This window comes from Manis pentadactyla, chromosome 13 (assembly GCF_030020395.1).
Source record: "Manis pentadactyla isolate mManPen7 chromosome 13, mManPen7.hap1, whole genome shotgun sequence".
In the NCBI taxonomy this organism is placed as follows: Eukaryota; Metazoa; Chordata; class Mammalia; order Pholidota; family Manidae; genus Manis; species Manis pentadactyla.
Window position 1 is genome coordinate 82,807,423 of NC_080031.1, and position 19,940 is coordinate 82,827,362.

Here is a 19,940-nt window from a genome sequence, read left to right on the forward strand (position 1 = left end):
TTAAGTAATGTGGATGCTAGACTTCAACAGACTTAAAATACTTGCAATGTGGTTTATTCATATACTTTCTTAAAAATATGCCTCGTGTGTGTGTGTGTGTGTGTGTGTGTGTGTGTATAAAATCATCAGCAGAGTCCTCACTTTTCTCTCCATACACTGTTTGTGGGTGTTGATTACATTTCCTGCCTAGGAAAAACTTCAGTTTAACTTTTCTTTTTGACAGAGGTAAGAACTGAAACCTGAAGTTGTGGAGCCAAACAGAACACACATGCCTTATTCTCTTTCCATTCTTTTTCTGCCTGACTTCAACTGCAATGTGTAAATCGTCTCGAAGAGAAGCACAGCATCAGAAGGGCAACCAAGGGCAAGGTCAGGCTCACAGAGCGCAGCTGGTGGTTTGCTGGGGGCACCACTTCCTCTGCTGGCTGGTGTGCATTTTCTTACATCATTGCTGGTCTTTAGATCTCCTTCATGAACTGAATTTGTAGGGGATGGATATTCAGAGTTCATAACATACTGATGGGGTTTAGTTTACCTAAATACTAACTGTGACAAGATAACATAGACAATAAACAGCATGCAAATTGAATGGGGAGGTAAAAAATACAGGTTGTGATCTTGTTTCAGGCAAAAAAAAAAAAGCAGACGAGGAAAGAACAAGGCAAGCAGTGGGCAGCACAGAGATTCTGAATTCTTGGGTGTGAGATAGAAGGGAATGAAGAGAGAGAAAATCACATTTACTACCTAAGCAAAGGTTCCTCTGGGCCCTTTAAAACTGTTAAGCACTTTAATCTTTAGAATAAATCTGAGAGTAGATATTATCTTTATGCTTCAAAAAGAAACACCAAGATGTGAAGAGCTTCTAGTAACTTATCTAAGAACTGAAGGGACTAAGTGACAGCCCTGGGAGCATTAGGATATCTCTCTGTCTCTCTCTCTCTTTTGAGACTGTCTCTTATCCACTGCACCAAGTGAAAGATGAGGAAACTAAGGCACAGAAAGATTGTCATGCCTATAAATGTAGAGTGCCAACAAGGTACACATGGGTCTGTGCCCAAGTTTGTCTCGTTCTGCAGCCTGTGCACTTCTTGCTCCCTTTGCTTTGAGAAACCATGTATGTACCCCCTCATTTTGGGGGCTCCTAATTCAAAATAATGTACCAAGAGCTTTGAGAAGTCTTGTAAGGAAACCTGTTTTACTTTTACTCAACTCAGCTTTCCTGGTGTGTCCTAAATTTACTCGACCACATCATGCCTATTTTACTTGTAGAATCCATTAGGTTTGTGCTGATTTCATATCTTATGGAATGCATTGAGAAACAGTGTCTTGTGCCAAGTGGTATCACAGTTGACTAAAGCGTGTTTTGTGAAGCAGCAAAGACAAATTCCACTTAATCGTTCTATAAGAATGTTACTGCTGATCATTTACTAGGCACCTTTTATCCTGTTGGGATAGAAGGGATTGGAATATTCCTAATACAATTCCCATTTTGCCTTCTGAAATCATCTAACCCTGAGAGTGAAAACATAAAAAAATAGTAATGATTTCATACTTTTTAAAGAATATTTTAAAAGACCAGAGGAGGAAGACTATGGAACTACTTTTGGTATCTGAAATTTACACGTGTACTGCCCAAAACGAGCTCTTAGGGGTGGAGTTGAGATTAGCATTCAGGTCTTATTCCTGGCTTGGGTGTATGGTGGGATTATGTAGTATTGTGCAGTCTTTAACAGCAAATCAGCATTTGTTAAAAATTTCACCCTGGGGATGAAAAGGATTTGACTTTAAAAACAGATGAACAGGAGAAACTTGACTGTTGTTGTGGGAAAGTGTTGTTGTGGGAAAGTGTTGTTATTTCCAGACTCCCTGCAAATTATCTGTTCCTTAAATTACCTAAAAACAATTTAAATGCAATCAGATAATGTGATGAAGTGTTTGGTGAGCTGTGGCTAACTCCTACTTACATGCAATTGAGTTTTGAACGTGATCTGTGTAAAGAAGGATTATGTGACTTTCTGAAAATGGGAGAGGCACCAGTCTTACATAACTTTGCGCCTAAAATTATTATTATCATTTTTGTGGCTTTTTTCCTCTTGCTGTGTCTCTCTAATACCCTGCTATTCAGCAGCCCCACAAAAGAAATCTCAACTTGAATAATATGCTTAATCTGAGGAGAAATGAGGGGAGAGAGAGAGAGACAGAATCAGAGAGAGGTGTACATTACTTCAGGATTAAAGTTCTGTTTAACAAGGGGCAAACATCAAAAGTGTGCTGTATAGGTTAACAGAAGCAATAAATGTTCACAGTTTATAGTAACTGATCTAAGCAGCATAGTAGTTGATGTTGTATGTGCAATTAGTTATTGAATCTCAATTGAATACTCAGAATATGGACTTGATTCTGCCATAAGATTCACCCAAAAGTATTAGGCTAGATACCATTAAGCATATTTTACTTTTCATATTTTTTTCTTCTTCTATGTGTATTTGCATTTTTCCATACATAAATGTAGAAATTAATCATATGGATCATTTTTGAGGGAGGCAAATTTTCAATTTATGCTCTTTAAATTTTGAAAAATAGAAATTTTATATAGAGAGCTTTTATAGAAAATATTCCCAAACATGAAATGTATTACAGCAGACATACGAAAAAGAAATCAAGGTTCATATTCCTTTAGGTTGAATAGGTTTTCTAATGCTATCAAAATAAATATTTGTTTTTCAAGGCTACAGATCTAAAGAGAAGCAAACAAACCAAACAAAAGGATAGGATTTCAAGAATTATTTTTCTAGAGGGTATTATTCTAGAGGGTGATATTATAGGAAATGAGAGTGGTGAGAGCTTACTGTGAGCATGGTTGATACAGGACTTGGCAAATGATGAAGATTTGGAATGAAGTTTGAGATTTGGAGCTGAGGGTTCCCTTGTTGAACTCAGAGTGGGAAAAGAAGGGACTTGGCTTTTTTTCTGTTTCTCCCTCCCACATGACAAATATGGGTGTGACTCATGAATGGTGCAGGGAAGTGTGAATAGGAAAATGAATGTGTGTGTTTAAGCTCTAATACTGCCTTTTGCATAAGTACTGTAGATGGCATTCCCTCTATGGAGAATTTTATGCTATTTTTAAAGGAATAATCAGAAATGTCAAGGGCTAAATCATCGATGTGTGATTCCAAAGATAGAATAAGCATTTAAACAAGCAAAATAGATAATGTCACGTGGCTCTTCAGTATAAAACAAAATCTTTGCTGTTCCATCCTGATCTTTTAAACTCAACTTTACAGGGCACTGTAATCCTTGTTTATGCATAGATGAGCGATAGCGTTATGCTTTGGTAGTAAAGCAACTTGCCATAGATTTGAGCATGACTTAGCATCTAGATGGCTCATTAGACTGTAGAAATGGAAGCAAAATAGTGTTTCAGGGACATTGCAGTATAAAAAAAGTAACAATATAATATATAAACTTGGACACACTATTTATAGATTCATGGCTTTTTATAAATGAGTGGAGAAATGATTTCTTTAATAAATGGATAAATCATATTTGATAATAAGTCACTAACCACTGGAATTCCACATTTTGTTCTCTTGGCTTTTCCATAGATCTTGTTGACCCTCTCAGCCCACATTTCATGTCCACACAAATGACTCTTTAGTCAATATGTCTAACTCTGTCTCTTTTGAAAACATTTTTTTGCATGCCTTGACTTTTTCATTAACAAATTAAATTACAAAATACAATAAGATTATATCACTAGCTCTTTTGATCATTTGAAGCATTGTAGCTCCCATTACTGCGCCAAGACCTGAGACATTTATGGTCATGTACATTCCTTCATAAATTCCATAAAAAGCCCTGCCAGAAGGGAAAGCAGCCCTATTTTTATAAATGAGAAAATAAGCACAAAAGGATAGATAATCATTCCTCAAATCTAGTAACTGTTAGAACTGGGTTTCACATTTAGCTCAATAGACTGTGTCAAAATATTCCAGTATATTGTTTCTTCCCAACCATGTTATTCAAATTATCTATAGGAATTCATCATTTTATTAAATTTATAGCAAATCAATATTTAATACTAATGTACTTAATTGTAATGTTATGGTAGCTGCAAAAAATAAGAAATTTTTCATATGAGATACATATGATTAGTTCTGTTTGGGGATAGCTAACTGAATTCTATGTCTTATCACAACCAGAGTCTAAGAGATTTTCATATCAATAAGGCAGTATGGAAACAGTATAAAAGCCGTTTGTCTCTGCGTTGGCATTAATATAGGCCAGCCCTTTTGACTAACACCATTTTAGTATCCAAATACTGCAAGCCTAGCTGTAGCTGGACGGACCTGTCTGTTTTCCTGTATATCATCCCCACTCACTTGCTTAGAACTTCTTCAAAACTGGACTCCTACTTGGCTGGCCTCCAAGTTCAGTGGTAGGTGTTAGGTGGACAAAACAGGCATTGGCCTGTCATCTTGGAGTTTACGCTCTAGAGGGAGTTACAATATTAAATATATCAACATGTGTGAGCATATATATTTATACATATGCATACATATTATGTATACATGTGTGTATATTTGTATAGATGTGTTGGTAAGTGCCATAAAGTTAAAATGAAATCGTTTCATGGAGATGGGTGGCTTGGGAGGGGGTTAAAGGGGCACAGAAATTCTCAATCATAATATAAGTTGGTCTTTGGGATAGTAGTATAACATGGAGACTATAGTTAATGATTCTGTAACATCTTCCTGTGTTGACAAATAGTAACTGCACTGGTAGGAGTGAGGATTTAATAATATGGGTAACTGTCCAACCATTGTGTTGTATATTTGAAACCAATATAACATTATATATCAATGATACTCCAATTTTTAAAAAAAAGCACACACTGGCTGCTGCACAGGAGATGGATCATAGGGTCCAGAAGTAGGGAGATGAGTTAGGAGGCTGTTGTATTGAGTTGGCTAAAGGTATCGCTGACCGCAACCACAGAGGCAGTAATGGTAGTAGAGAGAGATGGATAGAGGTAGACGGATTCAAGACATATTATTGCTGGTAGACTGGATGTGGAACATGGGTGAAGAATGATTCCTAGGTTTTTGAGTTGACTGACTAATAATTGTAACCACTTAAGCCAGTTTGGCGGTCTGTAAAGGAGGTGCAGACCATTTGGAAGCATTAATGACTGAATCTTGGACTTTTTCAGTTTAAGACCTGTGGGATATCAGCGTGGATATTCCAGTGAGGAAGCCAAAACTATGTACCTGGGATTCAGATGTCAGACCTGTAACAGACATAGACATGTGGGGGGGAAACAAGGCACAAATGGTATTAAAAGCCAAGGGAAAATAAGATCAACTCTAGAGAAAGTACAGGAAAAAAGAAAAGAGGGCCAGCGTCTAAGCCCTAAGAAACTCCAAATGTTAGGGATTACACAAAAGGAGATCTAGAAGTGTGTCTAGGAATGTAGGAGAAAATCAATTTGGAAACTCTTAAGTTTCAGAGAAGCCACAAATTTCAAGAAGGAAAAAAGTAGATAAATACGTCAAAGCTTCTGTAAGTTCCTCAAGAGAAGACCTGAAAACTATACCTGAGATCTGATAACAGACTTCATTGGCTGCAAGTAACAGAAAAATCAACTCTAAGTGACTTAAGCAGTAAAGAAATTTATTCTCCCACATAACAAAGAGGACATTCAGAGCTGCTCTAAGATTGTTTAAGACGATGGCACAGTGAAGTAGTAACCTCTCCTCGGGTAGGTCCTGCGGCCTCTGTTTGCATGGCAGACACCTGGCTGCAGCCCTCGGCACAGTGCCAAAGGAAAGAGACCACCCTACTTTCTGGGAGACTACCTTTCCCAGGACCCCTCAGCATTCCTAGCTCTCAAGAACTTCATCACATATCTAAGCCTAGAATGGTTGTCAAGGCTAATGTAATTACTGAAACTGGTTTATAAAATTCAGGACTCTCTCCTTGGAACTGCAGATCACTCAAGTCTTCCCAGATGTCACGATGAGAGTGGCTAGGTGAACAAAAATCACAGTTCTATAAGGAAGGGGAAAAGGAGCAGGGGTATATGGGGTGGGGTGGGATGGGGGGCAACCAACAGCGTCCCTTACACAGATATATGAATATGTGAGTAGTGAACCAATAATTTAACTTGGCTTGGACTATTCCATTACATTTGTTTATTTTCAGGTTGAGATAGGATGATGTTTTTCAAATATCCAGTATGTCTTTGATCAAAGGAAGTGGATGATGTCTAACACCCCCCACCCCCGCCTCCGCTTTCGGTTACTTCTAGCATGGAGAGCATTTGGCTTTGCAATCTGATGTTGTTGACCTCTTTTATCTTCTGTACTTGAATTGATCGAGCCAGCATTCTCCTCCTCTCTGTAAAGAAGCATTGAAGTACTTTAAGGTGTTAATTACTTATCTGGCTTAATAGAGTACCTCTCTTAGGTAATGTTTGAAATTTAAGAGCTGCATTTAATATTAACAGGACAGGAGGAAGAGGAGCGTTATGGTAGAAATTTTAGCCAGACTGATGGTGTTATTTTCAGCACAGAATCTCTCCTGGTCTTCTGCAAATAATTTACACTGACCCTTATTATGCTTAAAATAATGTCTTTTGTATAAAACAAAGCTTACTCTTAGCCCACAACCAATAAATGCTTCACAGTTATAATAGCATCTAGTTCTGATAAGGTTTAGGTGGTTTGTAAAAGTTTCTCATGATAGTAAAATAAATAGCTTAGTATTGTTCCTTTGGTAGTTGTTGGTGATGCAAGTAGCTATTCTTAGTGCTTCAGTTCATTTGTACTTGCACCACAATCATTTGTGGGCACGTTTCTGTTCGACTAAGTGGGAAATGAAGCACAGCATTCTTTGCTTACTCTCATCTTGGAGGGTACACTGGTTCTCATCCACACGACCAGGTGATGTGGGAGGCAAAGCATGCATTCTAACTGTATGCTGTTCTTTGTCCCAGACATGGACTGAGAATTGTATTTTTAGCTTTGATATGTTGAATAAAATTTCTACCTTATGATAGAAAGAGGAATATTTTTAACATTAGCTGAGGACAATCTATGTATTTTCAATGAGTGAGCCTTTGTTGAGAGCCTTCTTGTTAGAGATCCTACATGATATGGGTTAATCTCAGTCCATCCAAATTGTTCACATTTTTATCTCCAAAGTTACCTGAAGCATGTTCATAATGTTGTGTTATAAAATGAGTTAACTAGAGATAAATCATGTTTTATAATCATGGTTTGTGAGTTATTTCAGGGACAGGAGATACTAGCCTATCAGTGTTGTTTGGTTATCATAACTGAATTTTGATTTGTGCCTGATTTCCATGAAGAATGAGAGGCTTCAAGGTCAAGGATGGAGTGGTATTATACATTTGCTAATCCTTGGAATTTCCTGAGTAACAAGAGTGTCATTCGTATGCCAGTGAGTTGATTCTCTTGGCTGAGGGGCCCCTAGATACTTTCAGAATGGAGATGGTCACCAGAGGAACCCACCATGTGATCAGTATGTTGAGCTTTCAGCTGTCTCCGTTCAGAAAGAGATGCACTGGAGACTGGATTATAAAAACTCTTAAAAAAATAAGATCTGGAGCATGTCCAGGTTGGTGAACACATCGACATGCTGAGAGGGTGGCTTGCCTGAAGAGGGCGTGGTAGCTCTGTATGCCCCTGCCCCCTGCCTTGCTCTATGAATCTCTTCCACTTGGCTGTTCCTGAGTTGTGTTTTTTATAACAAACCTGTAATAATAAATATAGCATTTTCCTGAGTTCTATGAGTTGTTCTAGTACATTATCTAACCTGGGTGGAGGGGATCATGGGAGCCTCCAAATTTATAATCAGCCAGGCAGAAGTGCAGGTAACTTGGGCATCCCATTTGCAGCTGGTGTCTCAGTGCAGTGTCCTGGGACTGTGCCCTTAACCTGTGGTGTCCATGCTAACTCTGAATAATTAGTGCCAGAATTGAATTGAATTGTTGGACATCCAGCTGATGTTGGAGAATTAAAGAATTGGACGTTGTAACTTTGGAGGGAAAATATATTCCCAGTCTGGGGCAAATAACCTTTGAAGCTGAAATCAGTCAAAGGGAGAAATAAAGTGGGAGTAACCTGTTTATTGCTTACAAGCAGTCATCTGCTTCTACTCACCCATGTCTCTCATAACTCAGCTGCAAAAAAAACCCCAAAATACCTCCCCAGTCCAGGTGCACATTTTCTCTCCACCCGCTTTGTAGTCACCTATTGATATAGAGATGGGCTACTTCTCTCCACACCTTGGAAACACCTATTCATATGGAAATGCACTAAGGCCAGGTGAGAGATTCTGGAAATATTGAAGTTTTACCCATGGGTGTTGATGTAAAACACATCACAGATGGTCATATAGCTGGAATGTGCCTAGAATATGCCTACATGACCAGCTCACTATGAGCCCTTCAGCTGTCCACGATATTTTGGACTTCTTGATATCAAGGTGCTTTACACACACACAGGTGCTCCTTCTATACTGGAGGACACAGAGTATGTCTTATAAGACTCAGGTGTGAGAGGACAGAGAGGCCTGTGTCTGTGAGCTTGGATCTCTTCCAGTGCATTTACTTCTCTTACTGTAGTTGTCCTGTATCTCCTGCTTATAATAGATTTCTTCCTGAGTCCTATGATACTTCAGCAGTTGAACATTTAAGGTGTTCAATGCATGAATAATACAGAAACTTCCACCACCCTTCACTAATATTCTTAGTCACTTGAGTAGAATAGTAGATAAAGAGAGAATTCAAGTATTCAAAATCCATCCCATCAAGGGGATATTGGCACAAATAGCTGCTGTGCATAGACTTTAATTGCTTATGTTCCCAAAAGTAAAAAACAAAAGACAAACAAAAAAATCAAACATAAGCCTATGGGAATTTCCCTAAGACAGTGAATTCTTTTTCTTAACAAGGTATAAAACTTACAAAAAGAAAGGAATAAAAAGTTTGGAATAGATTGTGGCAATTCACACTTAGAATTATTTTCAGCTATTCATTGTATTTTTTAATCTTTCCAAAAACTCTTTTTAACAGGGATATGGGGAGAGTGGTTGCTACTAACTATTTTATATCTGTCCATTAATTTCATGTACTATTTGAATCACACAGATAATTTTTGTCCTATAAATTCTGCATGGATCTTAGATTTATTACATTTCATTCATCTTCCTGTACAAGTGTAAAATTTACTTTGAATTGATTATTTCAGAATTTTTGTGAGTAGACATAAATTTACCAGATACAATTTTATCAGATATAATATTGCTATTCTATTATGGCTAGATTTCAAAACAATAAATGTAAACAACATCTGTATGCATAAGTGACTAATGAAAGGAAGTATTAATATCTTCAAATTTTAAAATATCACAATTAAGAACAGATGCAATTTTATGATATTTAAAAATAGTTCTAAAGTAAATAAGTGCTTTGTTAATAATGGTATGATGCTGAATACAAGCGACATTATATAATCAGTGATTTTCAAGTGTTACTTGGAAGAATTAAGAAAATTCATTTAATGCAGCTAACTGAGAAGTAGAGTTGTTTTCCATACTACATGTCAACACAACTGTCTCACTCAAATTTGAGTGTCTATTGTCCAGGCAGTCTGTGTCTGGCAGATAAACCCAAGCAGTCACTTTGCAATAAGCAGTTTTATATTTTCAGACATTCTGTGGGCATCATCTGCTTTTGATGGACAGCCATCCTCCCCCATAATCACCCACACATAGTGAGGAATGAACCAGCAGCAGCAAGTTCTTATTACAAACTGGAATAAGGAGTTCCAAATAAAGTATTAAATTAAAAGGAAAAAAGGGAGAGAAAAAGGTCATATTCCAGTTTTCCCACTATTGGATTCCTTCCCACAGAGGCTATTCTTTATTCTTTATAATATGTCTTCCAAAATGGTTTATTTGGATCTATTTTTCTGAGGCATAGATCACCTAGGAAATAGGGTTTCATATTTTCTTTGTGGAAGCTTACACTTCCTGTTTGTTTCCTGTGTAATTTACCAACAGAAACTTCTAAAATTATTTTGATACATGACAAATGCTACAGTTTTAATGGACTTGAAAACTGACTTAGGATCATCATTATAGAAGTATCTGCTTCTACACCAGGGGATGCAGTGACCACAGGATATTTAAAAAATGAGTTAAGTCAGCTGGTTAGAAATAGAGGGTAGTGTGCTAAAGAAGTATTTTTCCTTCTACATTTGATTTTGATCATTTGAGTCAGAAAAATGATTCTGCTACCTGGATGAATGTGAATGAAGCAAATAGATGCTCAGAGCATTTATAAGGGGATCATAGTCATCTTCCTTCTGTATCTTCTAAATTACCTTGTAGATGAAAGCTTCCAGTGAAGGTTCTTCATGGAGCCATTCCTCATGCTCCTGGCATTGTTTCCTTGTTTGCACTTATCTATGAAAGACCTTATCTTCTGCTTTGGATTATGCTTATTTATATAGTTGCTTAGCTCCAGTATCAGTATTGAACTTTAAGCTCTTTGAGTTTGGAAACTATGTATTATTAATGTCTCTTCAACAAAAACAGAGTGCCTCCTGTTCAACACTGATGATAAAAAATATCTTGGGTATCATTTTAGTATTATAGTCTCATCCAATCACCAATTTATTAGAAAATAATTGACTCATATACACATATACACACACACACACACACACACACACTCACACACACACACACATACACCCATCTATCTGAAATAAGAACTTTGGGATGGGGACTTTCTTATGCTAAACCGTTAAAAAAAACTGAAAGCGAAATTTCTTGCATACAACCTCAAGTTATGATCAGAGACAAGCATGGAGATCTATTTTTTACCAAGAGTGATTATGATGTCTGGAGTGAGAGATTAAATTTTCTTGCTTGATAAGAATAATAATAGCAAATGTGGTTGCATTTTTTTCTGTGTTTCAGGGTTTGGGGAGGGAAAATAGGATGCTTTAATAAAAAGACTCTAAACCCTTTTCAGGTGGATACACAAGATAGGTAATAGACTTGGAGGAAAGTGCAATGGTCAGAGAGCTAGAAGCCCAGTGTTCACGCTGGAGTCTGGCATGTTACCTCAGTTACACCAGTTAATCTTCCTGTGCCATCCTTTCCTTGTCTGAGAAATGAGAAATGTTTGATGCTGAGCCATGGAATGATCAAAGGGAGTAGGAAGGCAGAGAGTGAGTTCTTAGTCCTGTTTTTAAATGGAATCAAATCTTGTATTGTTTCTCAGGCTGGTTGAAAAAAAAGACCAAGAATGTTCTTCATTAAAAGATGGTTGGCTACTTGGTATGGCTGCACTCAGGGCTATTGATCAGATTAAGTAAAGAATTTGGCATGTGGTTCATTTTTCTATAAGCTGACCACTCTGCCAAAAGATCTGTAATTAGATGTCAGCTAAGAACAAAAACCCCCAAATTATCTCAGACTCTCTTTAAAGAGATAGAGCCCTTTGACTACCATGGATGGTTACAAGAGCCACAGTGAAATATACAAACCTGGTTAAAAGTAGAAGTACAGAAAAAACATGTTACAAGTACATGCTGATGATACAATTCAGGACAAAGAATAATAGAATTTTATAATGACAAAGAGTTAGTTCTTCAGGAAGATATATCATAAAACTGAACTTCAAAACATACGAAGCAAAAAATGACAAAATAGGAAAAAGAAATAGATACATGCACAAGTACAGTTCTGATATCAACAGTCTTCTCCCAAAAGTAATCAGATAAGCTATAAGGATTAAAAAACTAATAATAGTATTAACTGATGACCTATTGGACCTTTATAGAACATTCCATTCAACAACTCAGAAAATGTGTTTTTCAAGTGCACATGATACATCCACCAAGATAGTTATTGATAGACAGTAGCTCCACTGTCGTTCAGAAGATCCTCAATTCTATCTTCAGGTTCAGTGATTCACTGGACAGATTCACAGAACTCAGAAAAGCCATGATACTAACAGCTAAAGTTTATTAATGAATATGCTTCTATCCACAATTCTGGAAGTAAACCACTATCAATGGGCCCAGAGCCCTCCAAACCAGTGTATTATATAGACCACTAACACTTTAAAGTTACCCATTCCTGCAACTGTCCTTAGACTTTACCTTTTACAGGTGCTGAGCAGTTTCTCAGTCTTACCTAACCCTATGGCTAAATCAAGGTGGTCATCTGACATTTTTAAAGGTGAAACTAATTGCTGAAGAGCAATTTGTAAGAATAAAATAATTTTAAAGTGGAGTTTGCCTAAGAAATGTTTTAGGCTGCATCACGCATCTGTACACCATTTCCAGGCAATCTGACTTGCAGCAGCCAGCTAATCATGGGTGTAAACATCCTTATTAATCCTGTAGATGCTCCTTACATATTAAAAATACAGTCCTCCAAGATCCATCCACCTCTACTAGATGTTCTAGCTTGACAGACTGAAGGTAAAAACCCAGTAGCAATGAGACAGAATAAGGGCTTGGAGAAAAACAAATCATTTAAAATAATTATCATTTTCTTTAGATTAACTGTCCTCTATTGATATACTTTTAGTTCAGAAAACCTCAATGGTTTCTCATTCCATTGGAGGTAAAATTGTACCAGGCTTCAGTTACAATATTAGGCCTTGATATATGTCATCTTTCACCAGGTGACCTGACATTTGCAATTTCTAGTCACATATATGCCTTTGTGCTCAACTTTGCAGGTTCAACAAAGGCAGACCTCTCATTGAACACTTGTTGAACTGACCTGCAAATGCATTCAAACATAAGCTATAAAAATGAAAATATTTTGTTGTTTTAAGCATAGGGGTTTAATATTTTTTTATCATGGAGAAAATAAAAGTAACAATGTTTTGTTAACCTCAAATGATATAATGGGACCTAATTTTCTTCCAATAGACACTCATTGCCTCTATAATACTCAACTGTGATTGTTTTCAATATTGGTAACAAAATAACTAAAATAGTTTAAAACTGGAAAATAATTACAACTAAAATCATTTAAAAGGTACTTAAACTATATTCCTTCAGATTTTCTAAGTTCGGGGGCTTTACAAATTCTCAGAATTCTCTACATTCTTCAAATACTTTATTTCTTTTTTTTTTTAATTGTAGCAGTGGATTCCAGTGAAGATTATATGCTGATATAAGAAAATTCACCTGTCAAAATTATTTTAGAACTCATTGTTTGAAAAAGTTCTACTTGTGATCTAATCACACACAAATCCTACATCTGGTACTTTGTATACAAGAGTCTTGGTAATACATTGTACAAAACAAAAACAATTGCTTTCTGTACTTTCCTCAGCCACTTTCTTATTGCTCATACCTTCTTTTTATGTTTAGCTCAACTTTTTTTCACAATATGGGCTTCTATTTTTAAGAGCACATATTTTTTTCCATTTTCTTTACTAAGCATCTTCTCCAGACTGACTTTAACTTCATTTAATTGACAGGATTGTTTTGTCTGTTGCTACTGTTGTTTTAATTTTGTGTGAATGAACATTCAAACCATGTTGTGGCTATGTACCTTTTTATATTTGTTACTTGAAAATGTACTCACAGTACTTGCTTTTGTGACAATATATGTAACAACCATAGCAGTTTCCAGAAACAACATGTCGGGTCAAAGAAGTTCATATTAAATTTTGAAAAATATTTTATGTGTGTACCAGAAAATGGGTTGCACAAATATAAAAGGAGAGAAATGTTTTGCAACCACCAAAGGATATGTGGATTTTATCTTCCTCTTAAAATTATTCAGTTTTTTTCTAAACATGTCATTTTCACTTAGTTGTAAAGACCTTTTTCTTTCAATTAAATTGATGTTGTTTCAGGATTAGCATTAGTATTATACCACTTTGTCCTGAAATGTGCTTTTTAAAGGCAAGTTCCATGATCCACAAACATTCTAAAATAATCTGTATCCCTCTCCTTGTGATTCCTCTATAATTGATAATTTTTTTTATGTTCATTTTTGTTTAAAATTCCAGTTTTCAGTAAGGGGCATCTTCTTAGACAAGGCAATATATAGAATAAGACTCATTTTCCTATTTGTGGGAAAACACAGGTTGGGTAGAAACAACTGATTATTTCCCAACCAGGTGTTATTTGTGTATAATATTGTTATGGAAAATCGGAGAACCTGGACTGGATCGCTGATGAAAGAACCAAGCCGCACTCAAAGGTTTAGGAGGGTGGAGGTTTATTTTACTTGGGTGGGCTCAAGGGAGAGTGATCGCCAAAGGTCTGAGCCCCGAGTACAGCAGGGCCATGCCTTTTATACATTTACTACAAAACTAGAGGGGAGTCAACACCCAGGAACTGTTGCAGTGGGAGCTATGAGGTCATTATAGGTGTATTCAGGATGCTAGTTTTATTTTAATCCATTTCTGTAAAGGTCACCTGGATACTGTATTATAAATGAAAGGGCTTCATGACTATGGTCAACAAGCTGATCCATACCACTGAGTCCCAGTCGGGGGGTGGGGTGGGGGGGTAGAAATACATTGTTACATTGTTTTAATCCCAGGTGCCCAAGCACCTTGTGATTCCTCTACATTCTTGAAGCCTCAACAGAAACCCTGTTTCCTTAGCTATCTTGGCTTTCCACCACACCTGCCAAGAGGGGGAGGGATTTGAGAACTTTCTGAGTATTTCTTCATCAATATAACCTTAAGTGTTAATCAGAAATTACATACGCACATTAACAAAATAGCTAGGTTTTCCAGTCCAGTTTATTTTTTCACTGTAGTGGTGAATTGCTCATATCATAGTTGCATTCCTATCAAACTTACTATGGGGTGAATAAATACTTATTAAGATTCCATTTCATATCCTTGTTCTGACTTAAAATAATTTCTTCCCTTGAGTAAAGCACGGGGGAGCCTGGCATTTCTTAATTGATTCTTCTCCCCAAACCAAGCAAAACTGGCAACAGCAAAAGGCCAAAGAGATTAAGGAGACAAGAAACCCAAAACACTCTTCTGTGAAAACATAGCCTTAAAGCAGCATGATTTATGAAGAAACTGACAATTGCCGTGATCTTTGGACAATAGTAAGTAAGGATATTTGGCAACAATCCACACCATGTAGAATCTTAGTCATGAGAAAGTAAAGAACTCTCCAGACTGAGAGAAAATGCAACTTGAACTGGAAAAGTGAAAAGCAGCCTTACAGTCGGTCAGTCTGGGAGGACAGACACAGATAAAACCAGCTGCAGAGTTAATAGGAAACATCATTTGTCCCAAAGGCAGGTTGTACTGCAGCTGGAGAATGCTAAAACAACCCTTTCTTCCAGCGATGACTGCCTTATTTCCAAAATGGGTCCCAAACCCACCTTTCTATTTTTGTCTATTACTGGGCATACACAATTGCTAAGCTACCCTCACCACAAGATAGTACATGATTCCTAGTTTACCCCCAATTCTCCTCAACTCAGAAATCATAACCAGTCTAAAACTGATCCCTACTTCTTTAGATTTGCCCCCAAGTTATTCAGAATGTACCCAAGACATGCAAAAGGGGCTTCCCTTTTCTCTCTCGTGCCGCATCATTCAGTGAAAAAAGATACTGACTAATCAATATATAAATATAAATCCTGGGAAGAAAGCCGATGTGGTCATTCTTTTGTGTTGAATGAAAAGGATGTTTAATAGTCCATGGGGAAAAGAGAATTTTATCTCTAGTAAGGAAAGAAGACTTATAGGACCCACAAATCCTTACTGAGGCTGGAAAAAACAGAAAAGGAAAGAAAAAATGTATTCAACATCATTCATTTATCTTACCTAGTGAGCTGGCTGGAGTGCTGGATTCACCTGAGATTCTGAGATGACTTGGTTTCTGTTACAGGCTGAATTGTTTCCCCCAAAAAATCTGTTGAAGTCATAACGTCTGCTACCTGGGAATGTGATCTTATTTGTAAATAGGGTATTTGCAAATAGTCAAGTTAACATGAAGTCATTAGGATCAGCCCTAATTCAATATGACTGACAGCTCAGTACAGGGAAATTAGGATGCAGAGACACACAGGGAGAATGACATGTATTGATGAAACAGAGACTGTAGTGATGCAACTGCACGCTAAGGAACGGCCAGGACTCTGGCCTCCACTGGAAGCTGGGCAGATGTGAGGAAGGACTGATTCTCTCCAGGGTTTCAGCAGAAGCGTGGCTCTGCTGACATGTTCAAATTCCTCACCTTCAGGACTGCAAGAGTCCAGATTTCTGTTGTTTTAAGCCACCTAATTTGTGGTTTTTCTTACGGCAGCCCTGGGAAACTACTAAAGAATTTGGTACTAGAAAGCAGGCTGCTGCTGTCAGAAATAAATATAAATTGATTTAAAAAATAATATAAAAGTAATCAATTGTAAAACAGGTCACGCAAAATGTCAGAAATTAAAATAAAATGGCTTTGAATTAGGTAATGGATAGAGGCTATAAGTATCTTGAGGCAATAGTAAAAAAAAGTACAACAATGTCATTGAAGAGACTTTGGTAGAAATATATCTGATAAGGGGTTAATATGCTGATAAGAGGTTAATATCCAAAATATATAAAGAACTCATACAACTCAATAGCAAGACACACACACATGCACACACACACACACACACACACACACACGCGCGCACGTGCACACACACATATATAATCAATTTAGGAAATGGACACAGGATCTGAATAGAAATGTTTCCAAAGAAGACATACAGGTAACCACCAGGTATGTGAAGAGGTGTTCAACATGACTAATAAACATGACTGTTCAACATGACTTATAAGGGAAATGCAAGTCAAAACCACAGGGAGGTATCACCTCACACCTGTTAGACTGGCTATCATAAAAAAAAGATAAGATATAACAATTGTTGTCAGGGCTGTGAAGGACATGGTGGAAAAGTAACCCTCTTACACTGTTGGTGGAAGTGTAAATTGGTGCAGCTGCTATGGAAAACGGTATGGAGATTTCTTGAAAGATTAAAAGTAGAACTATTATATGAGCCAGCAATTCCACTTTGGGTATTTATCCAAAGAAAACAAAAATATTAACTTGAAAAGATACATGCACCCCAATGTTCTTATAGTAATAGCTACAAGAGCCAAGACATAGAAGTGACTCGATTATCTGTCTTGTCATGGGTTTCAGCCCCAGGTGAGTTCACTATGGATTCAGTGAGACCAAAAAAAATGACAGTGAAATGTTCTTGGGGTGAAAGGGTTCATACCCAATGTTATTCACACAGTGGCAGGTCAGTCACTAGAATCCTAATCCACTCAGTGAGTCTGCATGCAGCAAGCCAGTCTCTGCCTCCGGGCCTCTCTGCCCCCGCAGCCGTCTCAGTCTCTGTCCTCGGGGCTGCCACCACTCCAGCCTCTGCTCTCCTACAGCCATGCAGCCCAGAGCACTGAGTAGACCTCTTTATGTAGAGTCAGTAACAACGTATTGCTCACATGTGTATAATGAGCAAGGGACCAGGGTCAGGTGAGAATCCTGGCCACAGGAACTTTCACTTCATCCACAACATATAATGAGACTCCACTTCCCCCCACAAAAAGGAGTTGGTTATTGTGCACAAAACAATGTGGATGAATCTCAAAATTATTATGTGAGAAAGCAGTAAAACCAACCAAAAAAAGACATACTGTATGGTTCCAATTACATAAAACTCTACAAATTCTAACTATAGAGACAGAACACAAATCAGCAGTTGTCTGGAGATGGGCAGGAGCAGAGACAGATTAGAGAGGGTGATTATAAAGTGGTGCAGGAAAGCTTTTGGGGTGCGACATTTCATTATCATGATTGTGCGGACGGTTTCACAGTTGTATAAATATGACACAAACTGTACACTTTATATAAGTGCTTTTACTGTATGTCAGTTAAATTCAAGAGCTCTTAAAAACATTGCTAAAGAATTAAGAAATTTTCATTGCAGAATTTTAATATTATGTTTTAGGAGTTGCACTAAAATGGCACTCTTAGTGTCTTCCATACCTTCAGAAATTCCTTATGAGGCTGATGATGTATTTTGTTGATAAACTTCAGAGAACAAGAAAATGGCCCGGATCAGCTCCTTCTCGGTTCCTTTCTCTCATATTTGCTTCCCTGAGAGAGTGCTCATTCTGGTCTTTCCTCTGTTGTGCAGCAAGGGACCTGGGCTGTTTTCAAAAAACACTTGTAATTAAAATACATGAATAACCCATATTATTTGCAATAGAATTTGCCTTCACTTATTTATTTAACAAATATTTTTGAGACCTTACTATAAACCAGAAATTGTTCCAAGCTCCGTGGATAAGAGTCAAAAAATTATCCTTGGTCTTTGCCATCATGAATCTGACATATAGTGCAACTGTGGTTGATTGAATTGGATCCAATACTTCATTACTCCTTTTTCCCATTCCCTCATTTTGAAGAAAAAAGAGCAGAAGTAATAATCTTGCATGCTGTCACTTCCTAGTTCCTCCCACTGGAACCCTCCATTTGTGCTCTTGCAGAGGTGTTTGCCAGGGCTAGAAGAGTTGTTCTTAAACTTCAGCATGAAATCAGTTCACCTGAAGGCCTTATTGACAACAGTTGATGACATGCAGACCTAGTGTTCTTGATTTGGGTGACCTGGTGTGGAGCATGAGAACGTGCAGTTCTAACAGGTTCTCACGTGAAACTAATGCTGCTGATCAGGCGACCACACCTTGAGAACCACTGTGTTAGAGGCAGGTCTGTAGGTGCTAATAGGAATTTAACAAAAAGCTGACTTACAGGAAAGAGATTTCGACTGCTACGACAACTGGCTCCATGATGACAAGTGGTGAGAGTGGCATCTCTGCCTTGCTCCTGATCTTAGAGCTTTCTGTATTTCACTGTTGACTATGACATTGGCTATGGGTTTGTCATATATGGCTTTTATTATTTTGAGTAACTTTCCTTCCATCTAGTTTTTCTTCCTGAGCTGTAATTGACATATAACATTATACCAGTTTCGGGTGTACAGCAGAATTCCATATTCATATATAGTGATATGATCACCACCTACGACTAGTTAACATCAATCACTGCATTTTGTTTCGTATGATGAGAACTTTTAAGATTTACTCTTAGCAACTTTCAAATGTGCAATACATTATGAGCTATAGTCACCATGAAGTACATTACATACCTCTATAACCGACCTATTTTATATTAATTGTTGTGCATTTTGACCCCCTTTACCAACCCATCCCCAACTCTGTGCCTGTCAACTACCAGTCTGTTCTTTGTATCTGAGTTAACTGTTTGGTTGTTTCAGATTCCACAGTGAGATCATATGGCATTTGTATTTCTCCGTATGACCTATTTCACTTAACATAATGCCCTCAAGGTCTATCCATGTTGTTGCAAAAGGCAAGATTTCCTTCTTTTTTATGGCTGGATATATGTGTATACATACACACACACATATATTTTCCATTCATCTGTTGATGGACACTGGAGAAAGTGAAGGTTCCTATGGCCAGGATTCTCACCTGACCCTGGTCCCTTGCTCATTATACACATGTGAGCAATACGTTGTTACTGACTCTACATAAAGAGGTCTACTCAGTGCTCTGGGCTGCGCGGCTGCAGGAGAGCAGAGGCTGGAGTGGTGGCAGCCCCGAGGACAGAGACTGAGACGGCTGTGGGGGCAGAGAGGCCCAGAGGCAGAGACTGGCTTGCTGCATGCAGACTCACTGAGTGGATTGGGATTCTAGTGACTGACCTGCCACCATGGGGATAAAGTTGAGTATAAATCCTTTCACCTCAGGAACATTCCATTGTCATTCTTTGGTCTCATTGAATCCACAGTGAAATTGTCCAGGGCTGAAACCCATAAGC